General features: G+C 41.8%; 1 non-coding gene across 1 annotated transcript; it reads left to right on the top strand.

The window, feature by feature from the left end:
- Nucleotides 1-221: 221 nt before the first annotated feature.
- Trnat-ugu lies at nucleotides 222-295 on the top strand. The gene has a single exon. It is a non-coding gene; the product is annotated as a tRNA-Thr (tRNA).
- The last annotated feature ends 13,029 nt before the right edge of the window (nucleotides 296-13,324 follow it).

The following is a 13,324-nucleotide window of genomic DNA, read 5'->3' as shown; positions in this document are numbered from 1 at the left end:
CGATGGTATCTGTTCTTTCGGACATGTCCGAAAGGAGATGTATTCTTCTGTGTGAATGCACAAATAGTGCCCGAACTCTTACGGGAATTGACAATGCCCCGTGAGTAATGAGTATAATGGGCAGGGGCACTATGAATGTAGTGCGGGACAAAACGTTGAGAATGTAGGTTTCGCGGGAGGCATGCCAGAGATAAATCCCTGCAGTTGCGCTATCCTCTGTGTCCTCGGTGGCTCAGATGGATAGAGCGTCTGCCATGTAAGCAGGAGATCCCGGGTTCGAGTCCCGGTCGAGGCACACATTTTTATCTGTCCCCGTTGACGTATGTCAACGCCTGTAAGCAGCTAAGGGTGTTCATTTCATTGCAAATATCAAAATTATCTCATCTCTCTGGCAAACCATCACTGGAGGCCCCATGCAAAATGGTCATCAGTATGACCAATAGAGTTGAGTGACGACACGGTTTCAGTTCTGAGGGACCTAATTTTTCTCCTGCCCCTCTGTTCACACCGGTCACGGATATTGCCAGTGCAGTTGAACAAGTTGCAGCATGACTGTTGCCTGAAGCAGCTGAAGAAGCACATTGTGACACCTGCTGTGTTCTGATGAGAACTAAGCCTCTGAAGTTGAGCATTACCAGCAGAGAAAGTGCCACTACTCGGGATCTGTGAGAGTGCCCTGAGATTGTCATTCCCCACTGACAAAGGCCATGCTGCTGTTGTTCTTTCACACAAGAACTACACTGAAAAGATGCAGAGCCTGCTAGGTGACAACCCCTACGGGAAAATCAACTCTGACCCTACAAAGAAGGTAGAGAACAAGACTAGGGCTCTTCTCAAGGATATGGATTCACCAGAATGAGTCACCAAAAAACTATTACCTCAAGAACCTGTACTGTGAAGACTTTTTGGAAGCCCTAAAGTTTGCAAAGATGGGGTGCCCCCCTTGCCAGCAACATTAGGCTTCTATATATTGCTAGCAAAATACCTGGTGGAAATACAAACCTCATATGTGATTAAAGGCACATATCATATCTGCAGTTCTATGAAGTTTGTAAAACATCTCATCAACTTTAGGGTGAAATACTCTGATTTCCCAGAGAGTATTCACCAGGATACCTCTACGAGAGTCACTAGAGCTTGCTTATTGGTTAGAAATTTGGTGAGAATATCACCGACCTTTTCAAGCATGTCCTGACCTCTATGTGTTTTCTGCTTAATAGAGAATACTATGTGTAAACAGAAGGAGTCGTGATGGGCAGCCTGTGGTCATGAATTTGTATATGGAGAACTTTGAGGAGGAAGTCTCAGAATCATCCAAATGGAAACCCACGTGTTTTTTCTGTTATGTGGACGACACATTCATCATCAGGACCTATGGAAAGGACCAAATACTTGACATCCTTCCATGTTTGAGATCCATGCATCCCAACATCTAATTCACTATGGAGACCAAAGCAGGAGGAAGATTACCATTCCTGGACGTAATGGTCAAGAGAAGAGCTGATGGCAACCTGGGCCATGGTGTGTATTGGAAGAAAATGCGTGATGACCCGTATTTGCCCACACTTCACAGAGGGATGGGGTACTAAAAACACTTGTACTCAGGGTGTGCACCATTTCAGAAGCAGATTGTCTGCTTCAAGAGCTGGAACACCTCAGAACTGTATTTAAAAAGAACAGGTACCCGGAATGTATGGTACGAAAGTAACTCAGCCTCTTAGAAGGAAGTGAAAGACGTGCTAACATCTTAAATACACAAATAACAATAAATTGGGCAACAGGAGAAGAGGGGTAGGAAATTACTACAAAGCAACTCCATTGTTAAGAAGGTAATATGTAACGCCTGAAAGGATAGAAATAATGTAAGGCTATTGGGAGGAAGAATATGAAATATTAAAGGGAAAATAATTTGAGGAAAGTGTTATGCAGGAGGATGTGAGCTGAAATCAAACAGTATTGGCAAGTAGGTCAGATGCTCCATGGTCCAGGGTTAGGCAAGATGAACCTAGAGAAGGGATGGCCTTGACCCTTTAAAAAAATAGATAGGTGCACTCATAGATGAAATGACCTATGCCTAGGTAAGGTGATCTCATGAACAAGATGACATTTACTGTAGTAGGGAGTAGATTAGACTTAGTACAGAACACTGACCCCTCAGATATTAGCAATAATGAAGGAGTATTTCCCTCTCTGAATGAAAGTAATGTATCAGTTCTTGTAAGAAATTAAGAGATGATATTCTAAAAGCATTCTCCAAATGGGAAAGCAGCATTAATCACACTGATACTTTTTTGCAGGTGAATAACAAAAAAGTTATAGATTGTGATGTATAGGATTGTAAGTGAAAAAGTCATACAGATTCTGAAATTTTTTGGAATATCATTGCTCAGACAGGCAAATGAAAAATAAATTTTAAAGAAAAACGTTCTGAAAGATGTGCAGATGTGTACAGAGGTAGTAAAAATGTACTAAAATGGAATAATAAAGTTTCTATTTTCTCTTGTCCTTGAAAGAATATAACAGAAGATTTATTAAAAGAAATGTATGAAGTGTCACACTAAGTCTCAGTAATAAAATATTAAAAAGGCATAAATTTAAAATGGAGCAATACAAGCTCAATGTAAATGAATGATTCCAAAATCTTTTGCCTCTGTGTCATGATATGTAGTGTCACAGGCTAATATGCAGGAAAAAGTATGTCACATTCAAAGTGTAACTTAGCCAGCAGAATATGTTGGAAAATTTCTTAATGTATGAGTTAGGAAAAAAGGCCAGACAGTCATTGTACCAGAAATGTGGGAAATTCTGTGCAGAGACAGGGTAATTCACAGATGCTGTATGTCTGGGGAGTGATAAGGGTGTTAAAACATCACCACCAGCTGTGATATGGGGCTGCTTACTCTGTGTCAGTGGCACACCAGAGATGAGTTCGACGCATGGAATAGTGCTGGAGGTGAAAATGCATGAACAGCTTCTTCTCTGTGCAAAGATATAAAATGATGTTGATTTGGACCTTGGGTGACAATCTGTCACATAGAGAACATTATCTGCTCTGGCAATTGTAACATTAATCTGGTGTTCTGCAAGATGTTAATGTGAAATTTTGTTTATGATGTTGAAGAATACTTAATTTAAACTGATATCCATGTATTTGCTGAGATAGTGGCATTAGTTGGAGAACAGCTTCCTTACAACTCCATGCATAAACTGCCAGATCAAAAAGATTGATTAGCATGGCAGAGCGGAACTAAGTAGCAGGTCCAGTTCACTACTGTAAATGGCAACTATTTAAAGAAATTATCAGTATTCAGAGCACCAGATGAGGTGGTTTATGCACCTACATATACTACCTAATAAGAACAAGCATCAATCAAACCATTGTGACATTGCAGAATTGAAAATCCTGGCTTAACACGGTGTCCACCCCCACACCGTTACAGTTTTTTAAAAAGGTTACACAATGCTTTTGGGTCTTTTATGATATTACCATCTTATATAGTGCATAATGGTTTGCCATCCCTAGTTTTGGAGGTTTTTCAATGTCTACTGACCAGTTTCCATGAGTTTTTGTACGTCCATCCTTCTGACTGAAGGTTTGTGGTACTCCGGCCATTCACTTATGTAATAAAGTGAAACATCGGTAGCTATCCTTTTGAAATTATTTATTATACAGCAACCAGATTTGGTGATTCAGTACGCAATCTTCAGGCCTTAACAGACACTGAGGGGTTGAACAGCAATTGTATACACAATCCCATGAGTGGCCAACATCTATGAACTGGCTTCCGTAGACTACTGTAACAGCAATGTTGTATACAATGGATGCAGGTACAACATCACTGTAACTACAACATATGGTCTGAGTTTTATCTTCTTGAACCCCACCATCATGCACAACAAACTGTAGCTGCATTGAAAATAATCTGAAATCCTTGTCAGCAGCTTGCACTGCTTGTCACTCAACAATGGAGTGAGTAATGTTCATAATACACCAATCTCATTACAAGAAGTGCAATATTTAGGGCATGTGACCAGTTTTTATGGAGTATGGACAGACCATAGTTTAGTGAAGGCCTTACAAGATTGTTCAATATCTTATGTGGAGAAGGAGTTGCAACCATTTTTTGGATTAGCAAATTGCTATAGAATGTTTATCCCAAAATTTGCAGAAATTGTGCAACCTCTCATTCACTTGTTGAAAAAAGTTGTAAAAGACCAGTGTGCATCAGAGTGTGAAAATGTGTTCGAAAAACTGAAAGGATTGTTGACAACTAACACCGTGTTTTTCCAAATTATGAAAAAGTGTTCATATTGTCTTATGATGTTTATAAGTCATGGAATATATAGGGTAGAAAATTTAGTTCCTTATGCCTCACACCAGTTGAATAAAGCAGACAGAAATCATCCCGCCATGGAGAAGGAAATGCTGAGCCTCATTTATGGTGTGATATACATCTGATGTCATACATCTGATGCGTGGTGTAAAATTTGAAGTGATAATGGATCTTGTGGCTTTAAAGTGGTTATTTGGTTCAAAGGATCCATCTAGTAGACTAAAGCAATGGGCACTTGGAATTGGATACACATCAATAATTGTACGGCTACTATGATATCCATAGTCACAGCAAAAATGATAAGCCCTCATTCTATCCACACTTTTTTTTGGCACACTCTTCACTGGTGCTCCCCAAGGAGAGGTACTTTTTTCAATAATGGGTGCCATAGATGTTAGTTAATGATCTCCTCCATCACAGGTGGTAGATGATGAGGCACATGTTATGGTTTATGGTACATGGTGACCCATTCCCAGTTGGAATTCTGTGTTACATCACCAGGGTTACTGGCAAAGACCCGCAAGGATTAAACAGGTCCTCGAACTCTACTAATGATCTCTACATTGTTAGTTTTGCTATTTCACTTTCTGCCATAATGCAGTTATGCGTAGGGTCCAAACTCATCCTATCAATATTACCTTCTTTTCAGATCTCTAAATTGCTAATCAACAAACCCTTAGACAAGCTCATGCCTTCAATGCCAAAATTAATACTGATGGGCACCACCTTCTCATTATCTGTCTGCCATTGTTGTTATTGTTGTGGTCTTCAGTCCAGAGACTGGTTTGATGCAGCTCTCTATGCTACTCTATCCTGTGCAAGCCTCATCATCTCTGAGTAACTACTGAATCTACTTAGTGTATTCATTTCTTGGTCCCCCTCTACGATTTGTACCCTCCATACTTCCCTCCAGCACTAAGTTGGTGATCTCCTAATGCCTCAGAATGTGTCCTTCTTATAGTCATGTTGTTCCACAAATTCCTCTACTCCCTAATTCTATTCATTAGTTACATGATCCACCCATCTAAACATCAGCAGTCTTCTGTAGCACCACATTTCAAAAGCGTCTATTCTCTTCTTGTCTAAACTATTTATCATCCATGTTTCACTTCCATACATGGCTACACTCCATACAAATACTTTCAGAAAGACTTCCTGACACTTAAATCTATACTCGATGTTAGCAAATTTCTCTTCATCAGAAACGCTTTCCTTACTGTAGCCAGTCTACATTTTATGTCTCTCTACTTCAACCATCATCAGTTATTTTGCTTCCCAAATAGCAAAACTCCTCTACTACTTTAAGTGTCTCATTTCCTAATCTGAATCCCTCAGGACCACCTGATTTAATTCAACTGCATTCCATTATCCTCATTTTGATTTTGTTGATGTTCATCTTATATCCTCCTTTCAAGACATTGTCCATTCTGTTCAACTGCTCTTCCATGACCTTTGCTGTTTCCAATAGGATTACAATGTCATTGTCAAGCCTCAATGTTTTTATTTATTTTCCCTGGATTTTAATTTCTACTCCAAATTTTTCTTTTGTTTCCTTTACTGCTTGCTCAATATACAGATTGAATAACATTGGGGATAAGCTACGGCCCTGTCTCACTCTCTTCTCAACCACTGCTTCCCTTTCATGCCCCTTAGCTCTTACAATTGCTTCTGTACAAATTGGAAATAGCCTTTTGCTCCCTGTATTTTAACCCTACCACCTTCAGACTTTGAAAGAGAGTATTCCAGTAAACTTTGTCAAAAACTTTCTCTACGTCTACAAATGCTAGAAATGTAGCTTTGCCTTTCCTTAAGCTATCTTCTAAGATAAGTTGTAGGGTCAGTATCTGCCATATGCATACAAAACTCCTGCATACATAACAACATGCTTTATCTAATTAATCATTCTCTCACACTGGCTCAACCACACAAATACGTTTATTGCTAATTCAGTCCCTACGCTCACCCACAACAGTTTTCCTGTATCCTGCAGTACTTTATCACGCAAACTAATCATTAGTGATCTTGCACATAGCTTAATTGCTTGATATTTCCAGAGAGAAAACCTTGTTGCAGAATGGCTCTGACAACAGTTTTCCCAGATGAAATGATGTCCCACTGAGTTCTGCTATACATTGTCCAAGGGCAGTTTTAGCATAGTGATTATATTGGAAATTTAATCCTAAGATCATTCAGTAGCCATCACTGATATGAGGCAAAACTTCCATTCATAATGAGAAATATTTTGCCCTGACCTGAAAACTCAATATCAATGATCCCAGTGAATGTGTGTCATTACCATGCCTTCCACATAACTCATATGATGATGGGTTAAACTGCTTTTTTCCCATAAGATCAAAACTTGCCATAGACATGTATGTATCTGCATCCAACAAAAACTTGTGTTCCTTTCTATCCACTACTGCAGTTAAGCAAAATTCCACGTCCGCATAAATTTCAGTTGTGTTAAAATTTACTGAGAGTGCCTCTAAGTGACCTTGGGACCCCAATAGCTATTTAAGAGTTGGCTATTCTCATTCCATACCTTCCTAACTGCCCCCTTTTCTGCCCAAAATCCTGCTCTCAATGTCCAAGTTTGTCTACAAGACCTACACTGTGGCTTTTGGCAGTCTCACTGTATGTGGCCTGATAGATCACAATTGTAACATTTGTTGCCAGAGGATAAAAACTCCCTTTTTATCACAGATTCAGGCCACTGTTTCTATCTCTTCTAAGGCTAGTGCCATTCCTATTACCACAGCCAAACTGTTAGGAAATTCTGCCCACACCTTCCTTGACACATTGGATGGTGACCCCCACAAAAATGCAACTAACATCCTTTGCTCCACTTTCAGCAGAAGAACCTTATTCATGTGATCACTCTCTGTGAACTCATACATACTGACAGTGAATTTTCTTATCTATCCACAAAACTTTCAATGGATTCACCCTATCTTTGTGACACGCTATTAAACTGCTCCCAATAATGCTGGCAACTCTTTTGCTTCCTATAATGCTGCAATAAGCCTCTCTTAAGCACTTTGAATGTTTGAGCATTTCTTAACCCCTCTTGATCATTGTATAATTTTTTGCATCTCCTACTGAAGATAATTTAGTTGTATTGTCCCTCTGACCAACAGCTGTCCTTCACAACTGTCAACAGGTTGCCCACAAATGCTAACACATCCTACCCTGCTTTACCCAAAAATGGAGAAACTGGGGTAACAGTACCACTATCTAGGATGCATACCAATAAACTGGACAAGGCTCTGTCTGCTTTTAATCTGCCCTCACTTAAGCCACTTGTTCTAACAAAGACTGGACCACATCTGCAGTGATAACCACTTGTTCACCTGGTTCACTAATTGTAAAGTCTGTGTCTATAACAATACAAAAAATATACTAGGAAAAATACCACAGGAAAGGACTTTCTATTAACCTTCCACAAATATTTTCTAATCCTTATGTCTGAGTACCACCATGCACAATCTCTAAATTCACTACCAAACTAAAATCATCACCTAAGTCCACTTTCATGAATCACACACGGAAACCAACTTTCCAGTCTAACTGATATGATGCAGAGTGTGCACTATCAATGCCTTGACAGTCATGAAATCAGTAGTGCTTCCTCAGCAATTGAAATCTTTATTCATTGAGACTCTTGGCTGAGGGCAGTGACTCAAAGCTATGGACAGGCATTGACCCTGTGGCCCTCAGTGATGGAGAGCACTGTTGTGATGACAGCAATTGATGCTCCAATCAGCAAAGCACTCTGGTGTGGTGGCCTTGCATGATAACAATTGCCAAGTGGTGCTGTGTCGAATGCTGACAAACCATGGCTGCCAGTGAATGGGATGTGCTAACAAGGGTGGCAGATGCTGTCAGCAGCATAGAGATGAGGCAGAATGGTGCCCCAATCATAGGACCTTGGTGTAGGATGCACTGTCAGTGGCCTGTGGATATAAGTCTGTGTTAGCAGAATGGATGTACAAGGTCCGTTCAAACAATTCTGGAACTCTGTCCACAAAATTTTTCTATGCTTACCTTTTACTTATTGGGCATGGTCGAAATACTCTCCTCCACAATTGATACACCACTCCCAATGCTGTTTCCACTTCCAGAAGCAGTCTTGGTATGCCTCTTGCTGGATCGCATGAAACGCCATCTATGAGTTCTCTTTTATCTAATCTGTCATTGCAAATCTTCACCATTTCAATGGGGTTTTCAAATTTTAAAATAAAAAAGAGTCTGCAGGAACCAGTTCCAAAGAGTAAGAGGATGAGGGCAGAAAAGTGATTTATTTTTTTGTGTAATAGTCACATACCAACAGGGATGAATGTGCAGGTGTGTTGTCATGATGCAAGAGCTATGAATTGTCTCGCCACATTTCAGGCCATTTCCCTCTCAGATTTTCTTGCAGGCATCACACAACACGTCCTGATAGTACCATTTTTGGCCATAGGGGTAGGTCCTGGGCCATCTGACTAGTTAGCGATAAATAATACATAACGATATCTCCAATGCTGAGATGACAAGATCTTTATTTGTTCATTTGACAATTAATACAGAACGTCTTTTAGATGCAGTGTACATCAAGGCAAGACTCACGCAAAAACAAATAAGTGACTTGTTGACTGGTTACTAAAGAATTAACATCTAGAAAAGAAGGTACTTAAGAATTAACATGGAGAAAATAAGAACATGTAATGAACTGTATACTAAGAATAAACAGTGCTCCTGGTGGCCAGTGTGGAACTAATTTATCTGCACAAAATAAAATACTTGCGGTGTGACATACGGGTGATTCACTTGTGAACCAAACTTCACTGCAGTGCACTGCTAATTGTGGTTCCCTCAACAGCCCCCTCAACAGGAGTGGAGCGCCATCCAGTAAGCGCACTGGGAAGTGGACGCGCCAACCAGACCTCATGGTGCGCTGGTCCTGTGGAGCTGTGTGTGCTGGTCAGCTGGAGCTGACCTCCTGGTTGGTGGTGGTGCCAGAGCTGCTGTTCTAGACCAAGTTCTGGGCGAAGCTGTGTTCGCCGAGTCTCAGTTGGGGGTGGCTCATTGAAGATGTAAACTGGTTTGACCCTGTCAGTTGCAACAGTGGCTCGTTTTCCACTCAAGACTATCCAGGGTGCGACCTCCCCTACTGATGATTTGATGTGGCCTGGTGTAAGCTGCCTAGAGGGCCAGTTTGATGCCATCAGTTCGTAACATAATGTGAGCATGCATCCTGATGTCTTTGAGGCAATAGTTTCATCCCTGGACAGTTGCAGAGGTCAGATTTTCCAGACAAGATCACGAAGGTGACTGACGGAGGTAGATGGGTCTATGTCAGGCTGTGGAGTCATGTCTGCAAATTCACCAGGCAGTCATAATGACTCTCTGTACTCTAGTTCTGCAGAGAAACTGTCTATATCTGGCTTGTATACATTTTGTAAGCCAAGCAGGGCCATCAGGAGAGTTTCTGTCCACCCAGCACCATGGCACATCAAGGCTGCTTTTGAAGTGTAGTGCCAAAGCTCTATCATGCCATTACTGGCCGGGTGGTAGCTGGTTGTGTTGTAGTGGCTCATCCCACAGAATACTGTTAGCTTTGTGAACAAATCAGATTCAAATTGTTTACCATGATCTGTGGTGATGTGAAAAGGACAGCCAAATTGTGACACCGAGTTTAATATGAAGGCATACGCCAACGTTTCTGCCGAGACATTGTCCACTGGGGATGCTTCTGGTCAATGCCTGAATTGGTCGATTGTCATCAACAAATATCAATGGTCGTTTGAAGGTGGTAATGGTCCCATGATGTTGATGTGTACGTGCGTAAAACAGGTGGTGGTTTTCAGGAACAGAATAGGTGCGTGCACGTGCCGGCCGACCTTACAGTGCTGTCACTGTATACAACATCGGGTCCACTCACAGCAGTGTTTCTTCATCCCTGGCCACACAAAGCTATCTGAGATTAGGTACATTGTAGTTTGTGCTCCAGGATGGCACAGGATATGCAAAGATGTAAACTCATTTTTCCTGAATCTTGTGGTTAAAGACAGTCGTGGTTTGGTTGCAGAAATGTCACAGTACAACTTGATGCCTGTGCCACGAATGTTGACTAACTGCAGATCCAGTGTAGATTTGTTTTCCTGCAACAGCTCTTGTAGTTCTGTGTCTTGAAGTTGTGCTTCTGTGAGTTCCATGTAGTCTATGGAGGAGATGCTGCTGACATGGGAGAAAAATTCTGTTACTAAATTCTCAATCCTGGATATATGATGAATGTTCATGCTGAACTGTGTCATATACAGTAATTGGTTGTGCTGCCTTGGTGAACAGTTAATATTGTTCTGTTGAAAGGCACAAGTCATGTCAGTGGCTTATGATCTGTGAATATGGTGAACTCATGGGCCTCCAGCTGAGGCCAGAAGTATTTGATGGCCTCAAATTTTGCTAAGAGTTCTCAATTGTAGGCATTCCACTTACATTGAGATGGCGACAATTTCTTAGAAAAGAAGGCTAGAGGTTGCCATGCATAAACGCTGCACCCACAGCTGTCTGGCTTGCAGCTACAACCAACGCTAACAGTGCACTTGGCGCAGGATCTGCCAACAGTGCAGTGTCCACTATTGCTTGTTTAGCCCATTCAAACACAGCTGTCATGTGGTCAGTCCACTGTATTGTTGCATTCCCATTGCAATTTGGATCTGCCAGTGCAGCCATTAATGATTCCTGAATATCCACTGCATGAGGTAAATGTCTGCGGTAAAAATTCCACATCCCCAGAAATCATCACAGTGCCTTAACTATGTATGGTCGCGAGATCTATGGGACAGCTTCCGCTTTGTCAGGTAATGATAGTGAGCCAGACAGAGAGATTCGGTGGCCAAGAAATCTACTTGTGGTTGACCAAAAATACATTATGCTGCATTGAGAATGACGCTGTATTTGTCTAGATGTTTAAAAACTTGAATGAGATGTTGGTGATGTTCTGGCAAGATTGAAAATACCAATATGTTGTCATGGTATGCAAAACATGATTGCAGACCTTGCAACATTGAGTCAATAAATCTTTGCCATTTCTGCACAGTGTTTCTGAGGCTGAAATTACTTTCAAACAGGTAGAATGGCATAATTATGACCATCTTTGGGATGTCTTCCTTGGCAACAGATATCTGCGTATATGCCTTGGCACAGTTCAACACGCTGTGCAGGTGGACATCGCTCAATGTGTAGCTATAATCGTGGAGCAATGGAACTGGGTAAGGATCAGGCACTGTACGGGCGTTAAGCGCTCTACAGTCTCCACACAAACGCCACACACCGCAATTCTTAGGCACGAGATGTAATGGCAATGACCAAGAGCTACTGGACAGTTGCATGATACACTCTCGAATCATACAATCAAACTTGGCCTTGGTGACAGCTAATCAATCCGGTGCTAACCATTGAGGTCTACTGGATAATGGCAACCTCTCAGTGGTTTTTATATAGTGCACTGTGCTATGCTTCACTTCCTTAGGCATACTTTGAGGTTTTATCAGTGCCAGAAAATCCTGAAGTAAGGCGGCATACTCACTGTCTGCTGCTTAAATTAGCTTGGTGGATTTGATGGTTGCATGGCGCCAGAATCCTGCAGCTGTCAGTCAAGTGGTTTGGTCGACCAGGCATGTGTTGGCAATGTCAGGCAGGATGTTGTAATGTGCCAGGAAGTCCGCTCCTATTATCACTTCTGGCGATGTCCACGATCATGAAATCCCATGCAGACACTAGGTGTAGGCCTAAATCTAGTTCAAAATGATGTGTATCATACATCACAGTAGAAGAATTGTTTTTGGCAGCTAGACAGAAAGACATATGCAGACTGGTGCAACATTGTTCATGGAAAAATACACAGATCAGAGCCAGTGTTAATCAAATATTTCTTGCCTGTGGGCCGGTTACTCACAAAGAGATGCTGTGACACAGACTGGCAATCAAATGAAGTGTCTACACCTGATCGCCACTGGCATTTGGGTATGTGCAGGTTTTGGTACAGTGATGAGCTTGATCACCACGTCTTCTGTGATACCAGCATATCCTCTGCTGTGTTTCAGTCACAGGCGCAGATGAGGCAACTGATAATCTGCTGCGTGAGCACTTCTGGTGTCTCGGTCAGCCACAATCATTGTTGGTGTTACAGCAACACATCAATTGCCTAATCTGTTGCGTCAACACATCGACTTTTGCCATCAGAACATCACAGTCAGCATGCAAAACTGTGGATGATGTACTCGCACATTGCACAGTTACTACGTTAATAGGTGCTGGTGATATGGCATCCGGTACCTTGTCTGCTAGCTCTGCCACCATGTCTAAAGGCATTTCTGACTGTGACATTATTATTGTGCTTTGATGGCAGGTGGCAACCAACTGCTCCACTTGGTTCTCAGCACACTGTCAGGCACAGCACCAGCGTCAATCTTACTTTGTAGGTGCTGATGCAGATTACGATCTCTGATGTCCTCCCGCATCAGAACTTGGCAGGGATATTCTTCTTGAGAAGCTGATACTCTGGGGATATGTTCTGCCTTGAGCCGGTCGTAGGCATTACTCTCTAACGGTGCAGTAATCACGTCTTGCACTTTGGCCACATGCTGATGATCGAACTGGCTCAAAATCAGTGCAGACTTGGTAGCGTCGGCAGTTATTCCAGAGTAAAAGAAACTAGCTTCAACTTGCACAAACCATAGCGCTGGAGTGTGAGGCCTAAAGGGTGGTAGTCCAATGGTGTGTCTGTACACATCAGGGTTGGTTGCAGTCAGATTTTCCATCATCTTACTGTATCACTTTTTTTGTGCATCAGGCAGGCGATAAATAATGTCGGGGTCACCAGGTTGGCCATACAGTTAGGTTCTGGCCCATCTGACCAGTTAGCCTGCTAGTGTGCAATAAGTAACACACAATGACATCTTCAATGCTGAGATGACAAGATCTTTATTTGTTCATTCGGCAATTAA

This window comes from Schistocerca piceifrons, chromosome 1 (genome assembly GCF_021461385.2).
Source record: "Schistocerca piceifrons isolate TAMUIC-IGC-003096 chromosome 1, iqSchPice1.1, whole genome shotgun sequence".
In the NCBI taxonomy this organism is placed as follows: Eukaryota; Metazoa; Arthropoda; class Insecta; order Orthoptera; family Acrididae; genus Schistocerca; species Schistocerca piceifrons.
Note: the sequence above shows the minus strand (reverse complement) of the source record. Positions and strands in the feature narration are given on the sequence as shown.